Genomic DNA, 16,895 nt, shown 5'->3' with positions numbered 1-16,895 from the left:
CAGAGTCATATCCCTGAAGGCTTGAAAAACTGTGAGAGCAATTCTGACCAATGTTCATATGCTTCTAGAGTCTGAACTGTCTCTCAGTTCAAGGCCTCTGCCATTCATTCAAATGAAAATACCTGCCAGGCAGAATGAAATGTACGGCAGAGTCTGCTGATCTATAGAGAGCTACTGTTTCCCCCTGGCACTAACGGACGACATAACTATTCATGCTGTCATCATGAAGGACACCTGCCAAGTATGTCACTGTGAAAATCAGGTGCTAGGGATACACGTAATAGGACACCAACCTCATGAGGACAGACACATTTAATTTGGAATATGTGATAATTCTTAGTTCCGAAGTTTATTTTTCATTATCTATAAAGAAAAACACTATACACAATAAATGAATAAACAAGATCAAATCATCCATTCTACTAATACTGTGAATCTATCATCTGCCAGCACTAGGGTAGCACAGACATAATTTTGTGCTAATTCTCATTCAGAGAGAACTTTATAGTGCAAGAAGTAATTCCCCATTTTAAAATAAGCTATACATCTGGAAAATTAAATTATGGTACATCCATACCATGGAATGCTATGTAACTGTAATAAACCCAGTGGGTTAGAACAATTGGTGCTAACATATTAACAAAGACTATTTCTGAGAGAAAAAAGAAAGAGGTGGCATGCTCTTTAAATTATTCCATTTCTATTAAAAATAACAAGAAGATAATGATGAAGATACACACACAAGTGAATATGCAGTGATAGTCTTGGGAAGGATAGTCAAGAAAATCTGAAGGTCTGAGAAGGAAAAGAAACTAATCTGTCATTGTACTTTCATAACACGGAATTCTTCCTCATTTTCATAATATTAGAGCTTACCAAAAGAGGTGAGCATTAATTATTATTTATTGGCCCATGCCGAGCACAGCATCTGGCACATAATTGGAATTCCAGTATTTATTGCTGAAATGTAAATAAGTAATGCTATTAATTACCATTTCAACACATTTGTTTTTCTATTCACTGCATCAGGTCCCACTCTAATAATACAGGCAGAAACACTTTGGAGTGAGTTCAAGTCCCTGTGCTGTGTTTAAAGAAATAGAATTGTGACAAATTTGAAAAATGTTATGTAACTCACACTTTTCTTTTATGCTTTCTGACCTCTTCTTTCTCAAGCTCTCTACTACTACTATCACACACACACACACACACACACACACACACACACACACAGAGTCAGGGAAACAGTTCACTGACAAGAAAGAAGAAGGAAAGAGGGAAAGTAGGGAGGGGGGGAAACAAGAAATGCTTTGCTGCTTTAATTACTAAAGGGTTGGGTTGCTCAATAATTTTTTTAACCAACTGCTGACCTGAGGAAGGCAAATCTATAAACACACATTACCCAACCAATTAATTTCTGATGCACATTTTAAAAGGAGTTGGTGCAGATTCATGTGATAAAATCTGCATGATTCCTAACATTAACCACAAACTTGTTCTAAATCGTGATGGTAACCCTTCAGCATCTCAAAGGCCCATCTACACTAAACTCCGGGTTCAGAAGCTCTCAGGCACACCTGACACATCTACCTGCTATCTCCCTGCATGAATGATGGTGAGCAGGGGATCTGGAAGCTGACAGTTCTGTTTTCTCAGTGCTGATAAAGGGGGAACAGGTTATGTATTTGTCCTGAGTGTACAGTACATTGCTTTCAGTTGTTTTGTTGGAGTTGTTTTCCTCAGTAGCAGCAAGTAGGGGGGAAAAAAATGACATCTGGTAACTCCTTCAGGGAAAAATCTTAACAGATTTGTGGGTGTAACTCTGCTTAATCTGTTTTGTAAATAAACCCCAGGCAATTGCATCATTTAGAAATCTTTTTAAAGGTGGTTTTAACAAGAGCAATGCCCTAGAAATTAAAGTCCTAATATCCTAATAATCATAAGAACCACCATGTATGGAACGCCCCTTATGTACTGGGACTATTCAAAGCACTTTACAGGCAAGTGACAGTTTAATTCTCACAAATCTATGGGGTGTCATTATTGTTTCCATTTTGTAGATGAAGAAAGTGAGGCTCACTGAGATGGATTAGTTTGCCCAAGTCATACAGCTAGTGAATGGCAGAACCAGGTGCAAAACCAGTTCTGAAGATCTCCAGAGCTTTCTGAAGCACAGCGTTCTATCTGTGCTCAACACGCTTCCAGAGAGGGGATAGTAAGAACTGGAGGGAGAAGAACTGACCTTCTCTGGCTCTGGCACCAGTAAGCAGAGCTGCAAGATGTGGTAGACAAACAATAGGCCTGGCACTTGGGGTTGTCTTGGTTCCACCATGAGCAAACCTGTTTGCTTCATTTTACCTGCCCAAACCTTGTTCTCCATGGTCATAAGACGAGGTGGCTGGATGAAAATATCCCTCAACTCTAAAACAGCACATCTACAAGGACAGGTGTGTAGAAACAATTTTGCTGGGACGGTAAAGTAGAAAAAAGTTGAATTTAAGCCACAGAGTGTACACTTGAGCACATCATGTCCACTTTGCAGAGAAAAGCCCTGACAGATGGCATTAAGCAGCAGTCAGCTTCCAAAAGTAATTGCGACCTTGATTTCCAGTGGCCATTGCTAAATCCAGTGGTCAATTTTTGGTCATCTTAACTGACCACTCAGCAGCATCTGATAGAACTAACGCACTCTCCTCTCCAAAACCGTTTCTTCTCTTGACTTCCAAGATCCTACTCTCCACTAGATTTTCTCCTCCCGCACTGGCAGCTCCTCCCTCCTCCTCTCCCCAGCTCATGCAGGGCCCCCGGGCCTCTTTCTGTCCTAATTCTCCCGGTACTCTTATCCAACTTCATGGATTTACATGAGGATGACATGATGACGACTTCCAAATGTGTAGCCCCATCCTGGAACTCCAGACATTTACATTCAGCTGCCAACTCAACATCTCTGCCAGGAGGTCTAGTGGGCATCTCTTGCCCCAAATGAGCTCCAATACGCTCCAACTCTCCCTTAGTGAAGGGCCACTGTAGTAAATGGGCATTCTGTTCTTCTAGACGCTCAGGCCAGGGGATCTTTGACTTCCACCTTTCAAGGGTTAAAGCCAAAGTCCTTACACAAACTTACAAATCCTTCCAGGGCCTTATCTCCACTCACCCCCGATTCTCTCTCTGACCTAAGGTCCAATTACTCTCTCCACCCCCCAACTCCAGTCAGCCCTAGCTTACACACTTCCCATTCCCTCTACCTGAAACACGACCCTCCCCAAACCCTCCCAACCCCCATCCCCTGGGTATCCACAAGGCTCACTCTGGATGGCTTAAACAACAGAAATTTATTATCTCGTAGTTTTGAAGGCTAGATGTCCAAGATCAAGGTGTCAGCAAGGTTGGTTCCTTCTAAGGGCTGTGAGAGAAAATCTGTCCCATCCTTCTCTCCTAGCTTCTGTTGGTTTTCTGGCAATCTTTGGTATCTCTCCTGTCATATTGGACTAGAGACCTACCCTACTCCAGTATGACCTCATCTTAATTACAAGTGGTTACATCCACACTGACCCTATTCCCTAATAAAGTCACATCCTGAGGTTTTGGAGGCTAACACTTCAACATATGATTTTTTTAGGGGAAACAATTCAACCCATAACAGCTGGCTTTTCTTTTCATTTGTGTCAGTCTAAGTATGACCTTCACAAAGAAGTCTTCTCTGACCACCCAAGTGCAAGTAGCTCTCTCCCAAGTACCATTCTATCTCGGTGCCCTACTTTATTTTCTTCATACCCTTACCATTACCAGAAGTTATCATCTATTTGGTTTTGGTCTGTCTCTCCGCTCTAGACGGTGAGCCCCAAGAAATGAGGCATTTTGTCTTGTCCACTTTTCTCCAGAGCCTAAACCAGTGCCGGACACATGGTGGTGTTCAATCAATATCAGTTGCATAAATCATGTAGTAAATGCATATTACTTGCCTATTCATAAACATAATGCCACAGAGTGCCACAGCTATGAATGAAAATAGAGCAAGGTAAGAGGATAGTGAAAGACAGGCCATATCGAATAGCGTGATTGGGGAGGGCTTGGGAGGAGCTGACACTGAAGCAGACAAGAGTGGTATCAGTGACAATGAGGTTGACAGCGTACCTGGAGGGAGGGCCAGCTGTGAACAGGATGAGAGGAAGTGAAGACAGAGGGAGGAGACGTGAAAGTGGGGCCATCTGCACTTACTACCTTTATCTGGATCTTCAATTAACAAAGTATTTTCTGTGCCTGGTGAAATGAAGTCTTCCCTTATTCGGGAAGTTTTTCCCACAGCCCTGAAGCCCTCCGTCCTCTGTCCCCTGGGCATTTTGGTCTTACTTCTGCTGCAGCGTTTCCTGCCTTTCCATCTAAATGCCCCTTGCTCCTCTCCAGTAAACTCCCCAAGGACAGCGACTACAAAAAGTACCCAACAGACACGGGAAGAAGAGGACTTCTGCCTGGTGCTTCTCCCTGTGGATGCCTCTTCTGCCACAAAGACCAAGGTTTCCCCATTTTAGAAGCAAGGCTTTCAGGAGTGACGTCACGTAAAATGGCACAGCGGGAAGGTCTCAGAGTCATCCCTCCACAAAGCAACCACTGGGTAGAAGGGGGGGTGACTGGAACCAACTATCTGGAAACTCTGGAACCTAACGGGACACGTAACAACAACCAGGGGAGTGCCAGACCCCGGCAGGTTGCTGCTCTTCCCTCAGTGAGTCCTGTGGGTGAACCAGCTACCATCCCCATTCCTCAGCCGTCACAGCCGAGGGGAGAGCCGCTCACACTCCTAGAGCAGCAGGCTGGTGGCAGGGTGGGCAGTGGGGACTCCGGCCTCTCAAATTTTGGGGTTGTGCATTTTGGTTGCAGAGCCTGTGTCTTTCTGTCATTGCTGTTGCCACAGGTTGTCAACTCCCATATTGTTCCCTAGAAAGCCAGAATGGTAGCCACATGAGATTTACTCATGTATCTATTCATTTGTTCAAGAAATACGGGGTACCTTTTATGTGCCAGGCACTGGAGGTACAGGAATAAACAAAACAGACAAAAATCCGAGTTTACATTTTGATGCGTAGGCAGGAACAGAGGTCCACGGAAGCGTGGGGTGAGAGCAGAGGCAGGGATGGGCCATTCCGGGCCCCTCTGATTTGGTACCAGACCGTCATATCCCCTTTTATTCATGTCGAGTCTCCTGACCTAGAGCACAAGTTTACCTGTGGTCCCTGGTCAGTTGTCACCACCACCACTCGGTCACCCAGGCCAGAGACCTGGGAGCCAAAAATGACAAAGTCCCTCACTCGTGTCCAGAGACAAACAATCATATAACAGCTACAATAATAAAGATTATATATAATCTTATATATATTTTATATATATATTTTTCCCCATTTAACTAGAGTTATGTACTTAGGCAAGTTGTTTTTTAAAAAAAGATCTTCATCTTCCCAGAACAATTGAACTAGATTCCTGCCTGAGGTGGAAGGCAAACCACTGTCCTCCAAAACCAGGCTTCCCACTTTGAGTCTTGGTTTGGAGCTGTCATTCAACCTCAGAGCATCTGTTTCGTCTATTAAGTGGGGATAGTAACACACACCTCTTAGGGCTGTGGTGAGACTTAATAAGTTAAAATTAACCACAGGGATATAAAGTACTGCATAGAGAATACAGTCAATAATGTTGCAACAACTACGTATAGTGCCAGGTGGGTACTAGACTAATCGGGGGAATCACTGCATAAGTATATAAATGTGTAACCACTACGCCATACACCTGAAACTAATATAATATTGAATGTCAACTGTAACTGAAAAAAAAATTTGTTTTGTAAGATGTAAAAAGTGCTTCGAACAACACCTGGCACATATGAAATACACAATACACATCATCGAGAAACAAAATGCTCCCAACATTCCCTTCGGTCAGTCATGTGATCTAGAGAGTGTCATTATCTGTGAAATCATACAATTATCACGGCACACCAAGAGGCAAGGCGGATCTGGGGGGCAAGGGGGGCACATTCCAGGTTACAGTGTGGGCCTGGGTTTGCTGCTAGATTCGGCTTTTCCAAGGGCTCAGAGGCCTGCGTACCAACTTAACCTGGATCTTTGTGTAAACTTTCCCATGGAGACGCTGATTCCTGCTCCCCAGCCCCTCCACCATTTTCCTTTAAAGGGGATTCAAACGGAAGCCTGGACTTCATGGCCGGTACCTACCCTGGGTAACCAGGTCCTGGCCCAGTGCTCACCATACGCCAAGAATAACCCAAAAGGCGGTGTCAGAGGAGGCCCGCCATGACCAAGCACACTGCCAGCCTCTCTCATCTTTCATCACAAGAGAACTCTCCATGGGGCCTCACTTTCCTCCCTTCATTTGCATCACAAAAACTATACCCAACCCTGCATTGGACAGGGCATTTAAGGACATCATCAAAGGCACCTTTGGTAGTCCTTTCACAGCACGGGATTCTAGCTCCCTGACTACCCAGTTAGATGCCTGCTTTCCGGAGCTGCATTATGCTACAACCTGCAGATGACTACTCTGGGTGAAATCAAGCCAGGGCTGTGGAAACTCAAGTCATCCAATGGACCCATTATGCTAAGTGAAATGAGTCAGACGGAGAAAGACAAATACCGTATATTCTCACGTATATGTGGAATCTAAAAAAAGCCAAACTCAGGAACAGAGATAGAATGGTGGTTTCCAGAGGTGGGGTGGTGGGGGAAATGGGGAGGTGTTGGTCAAAGGGTGCGAACTTCCAGCTATGAGTAAGTTCTGGAAATGTAAGGTACAGCGTGGTAGCTATAATTAACAATACTGCATTATGTACTTGAAAGTTGTTACGGGAGTAAATCGTAATTATCGCCTCACACACACACACACACACACACACACACACACAAGATAATTATGTGAAGGGATGGAGATGTTAACTAATTTTACTGTGGTCATCATTTTGTAATATACACATGCATCAAATCATCACATTGTACACCTTAAACTTACATGTGTTATATGTCAATAATATCTCAATAAAGCTGGGGGGAAAAAGTTCTCCAAGATCTGCGGCTCTCTCCAGCTTCCTGTGCTACTATAGCCTACAGACTTTTCCTCTTTGTTGAAAATAAACTGCTTTCCCTGACATGGCTTAAGAAATGATAACTATTTGTATGATTACTTCTTCCCACTGATGACATCTCTATGAGGATAGGAACTATGGGTCAGTCAGCTTTGCATTCCTAGCATCAAACACAGAAACCGGCCTAAGAAAAAGCTCTTGAAAAAATACACAAGGACAGAAAATATATGCAAAATCCCACTTTTATAGCATGTACTGACATTTAAAAATTCCAGTTAGGAGCTGCAAAGTATATGATAGATATATTTAAAATGACATATTAATTGCAAGATCAATTATGTACTACACACTACCTGTGATTTTATGAAAATGAGCACGATCTCAAAAGTAAAGGTACTGAAAAATATGCTTTGTTATTCATCGATATGAACACAGACCCAACAATTAATTCTAGCCTTTAACTATTATAGAATGTCTACAGTATTTTCCTATTTATCAAGTGAGACAAATAACAGCTACCTCACTGCATTTTGTGAGGACTAAATGAGTTAACACATGAATAGTACTTAGAATACTGCCTGGCAGAGTGACCACTTAGGAAATGTTAGCTATTATGTTATTAGTAGGCACTGTCCTGGCTAACACTATTAGACCAAGTTAAATAGAAGTTCATTTAGTTAATCTACCCAGAAAAGTATTAACAGAAGCAAGATGTACATATAATCTATCGTCTTGACAACAAAATCTGCCCTCGGAGCTTTAGATGTCTTCTAAATGCCATTAATGGATTCTCATCATACAAAAATTGCCCCTAACTTGTTTATTTCTTAGAATGTGATTGTACCTTGAAGCAGAAATATATATTTAAAAGACTCTAACCATATATCTGAAATAACTGAATTAGCAGCTTCACTAAAATGTTCCTTAGGGAAAAAAAAAATCAGAGAGAAATTTTTACCTTCTCTTCAGGTCAGACAATGTCTGTGATTCCACAAGGTTTGGAAGCACTCTTATCTGATGAGAGCCATGAGCTTATGAGCTTTAAATGACTACTGTTTGGGTTAAAAATAATCACTGAGAAACAAAAACTGAGAAACCAAAAGCAGAAGTATTTACAAAATCGCTGCATTTGCACTCTCCAGAGTGGGTGTTTTACTGTTTCTCAGAACACCATCATTTACTCCAGAAATTCCAAAACAGGTGGCCTGCAGGCCGCTGGTCCCCAAGATGCTGGGCTATACAAGGGTTCTAAGGTCAAGTAAGTCTGGGAAATATGTACTGTATGCCCCTCCTGGAAAACCACAATACCCATCAACATACTAAAGGGGATGAACCCTTTCTAGGAAAGAAACATGTTTAGTTGTGCTTCACCCATTGTTCGAGAACTTGCCACAGACCCCTTTCCCAAGGAACATCTATTAGAATCTAGGTTTTGGGAATCCTGGAATAGTCTAAAATTAATTACTTTTTCCCATTCAGGAATGATGGTAGGCTCATTCTCCTATCCTGGCAAAGTCAACACTTAATTACAAGCAGATGGGGAAGAACGGTGATCCTATGACCTCCCACGGCCCGTCATTCCGTGCACATTTTCAGGTCTTGGATCAAGTGAAAAATAAACTATCCTCAGGATCCATCCAAGGTGTGTCTTACTCCCAGAGAAGGCACCCATAAGTTCTGGTTCACAGAAAGCATGATTTCAGGAGATTTGAAGGACATGAGAAAGAAAGATGTAAGAGCAAGCCTGTCCACAACAGGAATTTAATTACCCTGCTTTTTGAAATCTAGGAGAAGAATCCAGGTACATTACAATCTGATTAAACTATGCACTGTCATCAGGAAGAAATCCATGATGTGAGTTTAATGTGGCTAAGCCAGAGAAATATGCAGGGGTTACCTATCAAACTATCTCCAAAGACTCCAATCTCTACAACACTATCTTCATTCTATAACTGGAAAACATTTCCAGAATCCTCAATATCTCTTTGAAATATAGGTTTCCTTTTTTCCTAGCACCAGCTACCTCACAGAAAATTAGAGATTTGGGGAAGCATCTTGCCTCCCAGTCAGGTTACTATTCACTAGAGCGTAACTGTCCAAAAGGGCCCCCTACTGGCCTCCCTAATGACCAAATTTACTAAAACGGCACATCATGGAGTATAGTGTGGGAGTGGAGTCGGGGGATTTGTAATAGATATGTATGATATTGGGGGGAAAATGGGGCGGCAGATTGGGGGAGGGGGGTTGTCACTTTGAGGGGTAAAAAGTATAACTATTGCACTGTGTTGTACAGCTGAAACTAATTCTAAAAAATGTGTATTTCATAATAAAAATAATTTAATAAAGATTAAAAAAAAACCCCAAAAACGGCACATCATTAGCAGACAGGAAGCTGAAATTTCTGAAATAACAACAATAACAAACAATAAAACTATCCTGAATTATGTAACTCTTTGTTTCCCAAGATTCTAAAACATTCCAGGTCCAGGAGCCTTAAAGTCCCCTCAGTGGGGCAGGAGAGGCACTAGGAAGGGGCTACTTAGTGAAGTACAGAAAAGCCTATGTCATAGGCTCTGCATTTGAACAGAAAAATCACAAAACAATTGTTCCATATTGGCTGCAGTGAGGCCCAACAGAACTTACTGTGATGATGAAAATGTTATGAGTAAACACTGTTCAGTATGGTAGCCACTAGCCACATGTGGCTATTCAGCACTTGAAATGTGGTCAGTACAACTGAGCAACTGGATTTTTTTTTCTTAAAGATTTTATTGGGGAATTGGGGGAGGGAAACAGTGTTGGGGAATCAGGGAAGGGGAACAGACAATTTGCTGTCCTTTTGTTCTTCAGTCTAGTTGTGGAGGACATTGTTTCACTGGCCCATGTTGGTATTATCATTGTGCTCTTCCCAGGTGAGGCAGTCGCTCACCGGCCATTGGACGGCAGCTCACAAAAGCTCACGCCCACTGCCAGCCAGCCCCACTGTAGGCTACACTGTCGCTGGCGACTCACGGCAGCCCAGCTCCAGGTCCAGCTGTTGTTCACCATTTTAGCTATAGAGGGCAGTGTCACTGGCTCTTATGTGGGGCCCTGCTGCTCAGAGCTGGCATCCCAAGCCAACTCCTAACCAACGCACCACTCGGCTGGCCCGCAACTGGATTTTTAATTTCAGTTAATTTTAATGGAAATAACCACATGTGGCCTACGGCTACTGTATTAGACAGTACAACAGCTTCCTCAAAGTTTCTTCAACATGAATGCTACAAAAATAGAGATGGTCAGGAGTCATGGAAGGTTTTCCTGAGGTTCTGGGAAATGGACTATTTTACTTATCAAAGGGAGCAGGGGGAACTGAGTGTACCATCTCATCCATCATTACGTACACCACGGCCACGGCTACAGATGAGCATCTTCGCTCTCTTACTAAACGGTGAAACTGAGATATACATCAATTAACTGATATAAACAGTAACTGCTATCTGTGGAATCTCTACATGTACAAAGGGTTTTATATGCCATCTTCACAGCAATCCCCCAAGATAAACATTACTGTCTTTCTTTGACTGATGTGTAAATTGAGGCTAAAGGAGGTTAAGTGGCTTAGGAAAGGCCACACAGTAAGTGGAGCTATGGTTTGAACACAGATTTATCTTCAAAATGCTGTTTAGGTCTTTAGCAAAGGCCACTTTTCCTTTCTAGCTGTAGTCACCAACTATTTTTTGAGCATTTATTATATGCACAACCCCATGCTAAGGTGATGGGAGTGGGGTGGTGGGATGCAAAGAGAAATAAGGAAAACCATCAATACACTGAACATTAGAGTTGTGTGGGCCTGTTGTTCTTCCCTAACAAAGTACATTAATTATTCAATTACTCACAGCTAGGTTCTCTTGTATATTATAGCAATAGGCCCATAATAAAAGATAAGCTAATATTTTTAGCATTCCAAAAACGCAGAACCAAAACACAAGTGACAAGAGAAAAAACAGATAAATTAAACTTCATCAAAATTCAAAACTTTTGTGCATCAAAGAACACGATCAACAAAGTAAAAAGACAAAATAGGAGGAAATTTTTGCAAATCATAAATTAACAAGGGACTTACATCCAATATTTAAAAAACTCTTACAACTCAACAATAAAAAGGCAACTGGTACACATTTTTGTTTGGATATATATTTACATTTCTTTTTGGTCTAGGAGTAGAATGCTGGGTCATATAGTAACTCTATGTTTAGCATTCTGAGGAAGTGCCAAACTGTTGTCCAAAGTGGCCGCACCATTTTACAATCCCACTAGCAGTGCATGAGGGTTCAAATTTCCCCACACCCTCACCACACTTGTTATTGTCTTTTCTATTTTAGCCATTCGTGTAGGTGTGAAGTGGTATTTCAATATGGTTTAATTTGCATTTCACTAGGTCTAGGGATGTCAACACCTTTTCATGCGTTTATTAGCCGTCTGTATATCTTCTTTGGAGAAATGCCTATTTAAATTCTTTGCCCATTTTTAAATGGGTTGACTTTATTGTGATACATATACACAATAAATAAACTATATATTCATTCTGGATACAAGTTCCTTGTCAGATCCATGATTTGCAAATAGTTTCCCCTATTTTGAATCTGCTCTTCTATTAGTCCAGTGCTATTCCTTGCTCAGGAAGGAAAATATTATCTGAAAACATGATGCATTAAAAAGTGCATTTCCCTTTCTGATGAGGAGCAGTTAAGAGGCCGTCAGACCACAGCACGGAAGGGGTGCTAATGACGTGAAAGCAATCATGGGGACGGCGGGAAGCAGCAGATTGGGGAAGGAGTGGCAGGCCTGAGTTGGTTAAGTACAGACTTTAACATGAAAAGAAAATGCCCATCTTTTTTCTTCCTCTCTTTCAATTCCCTCTTTGTCATCTTTTCCCCTAAATGGATCTGAATACTTCATAATCATCACCCTATAAGCCATATGAAACAGTGATCTGGAGAACGTGACTTCATCCCCAAAGAGCAGAAATGTATAAGAATGAGCCATGTTAGCCCCGGACCAGGTGGGCCATGGAGGAAGGCGTCCATGGACACATGTGTAGAAATGCAGGCTTTAATCCTTCCCATGGGGTCTGCCTCCTGCATGCCTATCGTCCTTATGAACGAGGCAAAACCCAAACATACCTGGGTAGAGAGGACACCCAGCTGGGCAGGAACTGCATGTGCAAATGTTTCTTTCAGTAAACAGAGAGAAGTTTCTTGGAAAAGAAACAGGAAAAGGGAAGAAACAAGATTCAAAATTATACCAAGGCAAACCCTGGGGAAAATCCAACAAAACAAACATGGCAAACTTTCAATAGATGCTTGATAATAGTGTTGTCATTGATGTTTAATAATGTTAACTTTAAATTCTGGCATTTATGTTTAAAACAGCAATTATATAAAAAGAGACTAATGGAAAACTGGGTTGGCCAAAATCCACAGAAGGAAAAAAAGTATTGGAGGTTTTGGTTGACTATAACTTCACATGTGTCAAGGCAGCTGCTAAGTAACTACCACCACCAGGCAGCCCCTGCCCACATCAAAGGAGCGGATAGGCTCAGTGAACTCTACCAGCCATGACCGACATGTAGGTTTGCTGTGGGCACAGCAGACATGGACAATCTAAAGCGTATCTAGCAAGAGGTGACCAAAATGACTGAAGGTCTAATCCACATTAAATACAAAATAGTTGATAGGACAGGAGGGATTTGGGCCTGCAGAAGTGAAGGCTTAAGGTAACTACTCTTAAATATTTGAATACTTGCCAAGGAAGAATGGCCTTAGGTTGTTTAGTTTAGGACATGCCTGGGTTCCAGACAGAGGGTTATCTGCCAGCAAGAGCAATCTAAGGATTCCTGTGGTAGGTGAAAGGATACACCCCAAAGTTTTAAGGTAGACCTTGGAAGAAAATGATGAAATAATACTGTCTCTCAAATATGAACTGCTTATTTTTGTTACATACAAAATGTAACTGTACTAAAATGCTCTATTCCTTATCTGCAAAAGGACTTAAATGAAATGATAATACTGAATAAACTCTGGAAACCTCAAAGTAATGAAAGGGATATTTATTATTATTGCTATTTCTCAATAAGCAGGGAAGCACCAAACTAATTGAAAGAAAGAAAGAAAGAAAGAAAGAAAGAAAGAAAGAAAGAAAGAAAGAAAGAAAGAAAGAAAGAAAGAAACTTCCATATGGAGCAGTTGTTTTTTCTTTTCTCTCAGCTGTAACTGCTGAGGCAGGTCTAATTTCACCTTCACCTCATAGCTTGGTAGCCAGAGTGTCAGTGGCCTGTAGGCACGATGCCAGCAGGGAGCCTGCCATAGAATACTAGCAAGAAAACTTGGAGGCTGGGCTTCGCCTTCTTGTCCTCGGAGAGGAATAAATCCAGGATCCAGGGAGAATGTGAGAGTGAAAACTGGGGCACCTACACTAAGGATAAACCAAAGAGAAAGGCTAAAAGGCACATCTCAAGCACAATCCACAAAAGGAAAAATTGATAAGTTGGACTTCAAAATTAAAAACTTTTGCTCTTAAAAAGTGACCATTAAGAAAAAGTAAAGACAAGTCACAGGTGGGAGAAAACAGTCAGAAATCATATCTGATAAAGGATTTGTACACACAATATATAAAGAACTCTTACAACTCAATAATAAGACAAAGAACCCAAGTAAAAAATAGGCAAAAAATTGAATGAACATTTCATGGGAGGTAAAGGAATAGTTAATATGCACATGAAAAGATGTTTAGCCTCATTGGTTGTTATGCAAATTATGCATACTCAGCTGGTGAACAGATTAACAAAAAGTGGTATAACCACATGATGAAATATTATTCAGCAATAAAAAGGAATGAACTGTCAGTACACACTACAGCACTAATGAATCTCGAAAACATTATGCTAAGTGAAAAAAGCTCCACACAAAGGCCTATCTATTGAAAGATTCCATTTATATGAAATTTCCAAAGAAAAATCTGCAGATAGAAATCAGATCAGTCTTGGGGCTGGGGGAGGGAGCAGAGACTGATGACATGGGTACAAAGCCACTTTTTGTAGTAATGTAGACATTCTAGACATGGATTACAGTGATGGTTGCACAACTCTATAAATTCACTAAAATCACTGAATTTATAATAGATGAATTTTACAATATGTAAATTATACCTCAATAAAGCTCTTTTTTTAAAAAAATGGTAGAGCCCTGAGACACATGAAGTAGTGGGCTTAAACCAGAGGGCAGATCTTTTCGTCATATTCATCACATAAGTCATAGTCGGTTCAAAGAAACAGAATGGAGAGGAAGAACAAATTTTGTTTTCCTTCTATTTACTTGTCAAAAGCAATTTCTTCAGGTAGCTCAAAATTTGAAGCTATAAATGCTCAGATTCTCTAATAACATGATTTTGGAGGTAGTTTGCCTAGATGGTAAAGATGGGGAGCTGTGGGCTCAACTTGTGTCTAAAACCCAGCTCTACTACTTACTAGGTGACCTTGAGCAAGTTACTTGACCTGCGACTCAAGAATTCGTACATACCACAGAGCTGTTTCAAGGAGCACACCACCTAGCACACGAGAAGCACTCAACAATTGCCATGGTATTTTTATTATCAACACATTATCACTACCATCACTACCTTCCAAATGCCCTCAGGAAGCCTGAAGTCATGATTGACACATGTGTGCTCTCAATGAACACTTTGTGCTTCACTGCATTTAATTCCAACTCCCACTGCCTAAACAAAACCAGGGCTCCTTGGAAACCTCATTCATTATCGTAGGAACTTTGACTTTGAAATAAAGTCCCCAAATCGTTTGCCTGGAAAGTTGTCCCATCCCTTAGCCAAGCAAGATATTTTCCAAGTAAACAACAGAAAAACAAAACTGAAGTATGTACGTTTTTCTTATTTGTTTCTAGGAGAGCTGGACAGAGAAGAAAATGTCAGCATCTCCTCAGAGATGCCTGGCAAACAGGGGGAAAAACCAGGAGAAAACGAAAGCCATCTGCCAGAGGAGTGAGCACAGAAATACCAGCACCCACAGAGTCAAGCGAGGGACCATGGGACACTACTGGCGGCTTCCTGTGTACACAGCTGAAACCCAGCCAAGTCAAAAACCCCTGGCTTTTTTGCTGGTCTTAAGTCTATATGAAAAGGGAAGGGAAACTTCAGGGGGTGAACTTTCTATTCTGTAAGACAAGCGTCTTCTTCCAGTTCTCCTTTTCTTTCTGCTGGGGCGAGAGATGGGAAAGTATCTGTGGTGCCAGCGGACCACACCTCATCACCAATGTCGAGAAAGTACAGTGGTCACCTTTGCCCTGCCTGTCCCATCCCACCAGCCCACCAGCACACACTGCCCCTAAAGAAGTCAAGTTTTCCAGCACATTCTTCTAGCCACGCACCTCAGAAAACAGCAGGGAAAATACACCAGCAATGGCGGCAGGGGGTGGGCACCTCCACCAGGGAGGGGCACATGCCTTTCAGTCTCCACACCTGCTGTGGCCACAGAAGCCCAAGACCTCAACATATTCAAAGGAAGTATGTCATGGGGTTCACCTGTCATGAGTACTGCTTTAGCTTAGCATCCATAAAAACCTCACAGCCTATGTGGGGACTTGTTCTAGGCACCACCAACCTCCTGCTCAGTAAAGTGGGAAGAAAGGCAGCTTCCTCATAGGAATGTCGACTGGGGTCCAGTGTAACTGCCCCTGAAATCTGAGTGGATTATAATGTTCTTGTCATTCGGGGTCTGTCCTCGAATGCTGCCTCTGTTCTGCTTTCTCCACTACAGTCTCAGACCTTGAGAGCTGAGAAAGCCCATAGAGACCCAGAGAGGTGAAACAATTTACCAAAGGTGACAGAGCACAGAAGCGGTTGAGCCATGGCTAACACCCAGCTTTACCCACAAAGACTGGAAGATAGTATTGCCATAGATTACAATTTACCCTCTCCATTAAAGAGCACACACCTGACCCAGAAAGAAAGTGCTCACGAGGGTAACATCAAGGGAGCTAGGGATATGGATTCAGAGCCAAAGACAAGGCTCAAATCCGGCTCTGTCCCTTACCAAAATGAGTGACGTCAGGCAAGTTCCTCAACCTCGGTTTCCTCATCCACCGCAAGGGGCTACTGATGGCACCAACCCTGAAGACTATTCCGAAGATGAAATGTAGCAATATAGTTTCTAAAACAGTGCCTGACATAAGTACTATGTAGCTCATTGTCAACGTCATCACCCTAAAACACAGGAAAACAAAAGTGAAAACCTTAGGAATTATACGAAAAAGGCAGAAAGTGACTGTGGTCATTTAATAAGTAGGACATCAGTTACCTTCAAAAAATGTAAAGGCCAAAAGTCATGTTAACAGTGACAAGTGGGAAAACGAAAGCAACACAAGAACAGGTATAAAACATTAGGTACAATATGACTCCAATTATGTTGACTAATCATACCTACAAACACACACACACTTCAAACAGAGAGTGAAAGAAAATAAAAGAAACATTCACAGCCATTCCCTGAGCAGTGGATTATGGGTGACTTTTATTGTCTTCTCTATTCCCAAGGCTTATGCAGCAGACATTATTACTTTAGAAATCAAAATAATTGTAGGTTTTAGACTGTTTTTAAAAAAGAAACTTGATATACAGTGTGGTGGTCAGGCCTCTACACCATCTATGAAGTGGTCTCCCTAACAAGACATGAGTCCACCTGGCCCCCTAAAAAATATTTACAACATTATTGATTATATTCCCCAGACTGTCTTTTCTATCCCTGAGGCCATATTGT

The 16,895-nt window shown here is 41.8% G+C and overlaps 1 protein-coding gene across 2 annotated transcripts in view; it reads right to left on the bottom strand.

Annotated features, from left to right (window-relative positions):
* The window catches only part of TMCC3 (transmembrane and coiled-coil domain family 3), a 264,083-nt gene that overhangs the window by 214,967 nt on the left and 32,221 nt on the right, over positions 1-16,895 (bottom strand). Inside the window, exon 1 of one of the 2 annotated variants that reach the window (XM_019661272.1) lies at positions 8,043-8,121. The exons of the other annotated variant lie outside the window; for it this stretch is intronic. The gene's annotated coding sequence lies outside the window, so the exon portion shown is untranslated. Of the gene's footprint in view, positions 1-8,042; positions 8,122-16,895 lie in introns of those variants that run through there. 2 annotated transcript variants of the gene reach the window in all.

This window comes from Hipposideros armiger, unplaced genomic scaffold, assembly GCF_001890085.2.
Source record: "Hipposideros armiger isolate ML-2016 unplaced genomic scaffold, ASM189008v1 scaffold_342, whole genome shotgun sequence".
Taxonomy (NCBI): Eukaryota; Metazoa; Chordata; class Mammalia; order Chiroptera; family Hipposideridae; genus Hipposideros; species Hipposideros armiger.
The sequence above is the reverse complement of the archived record's forward strand: the minus strand, read 5'-3'. Positions and strand labels throughout refer to the sequence as shown.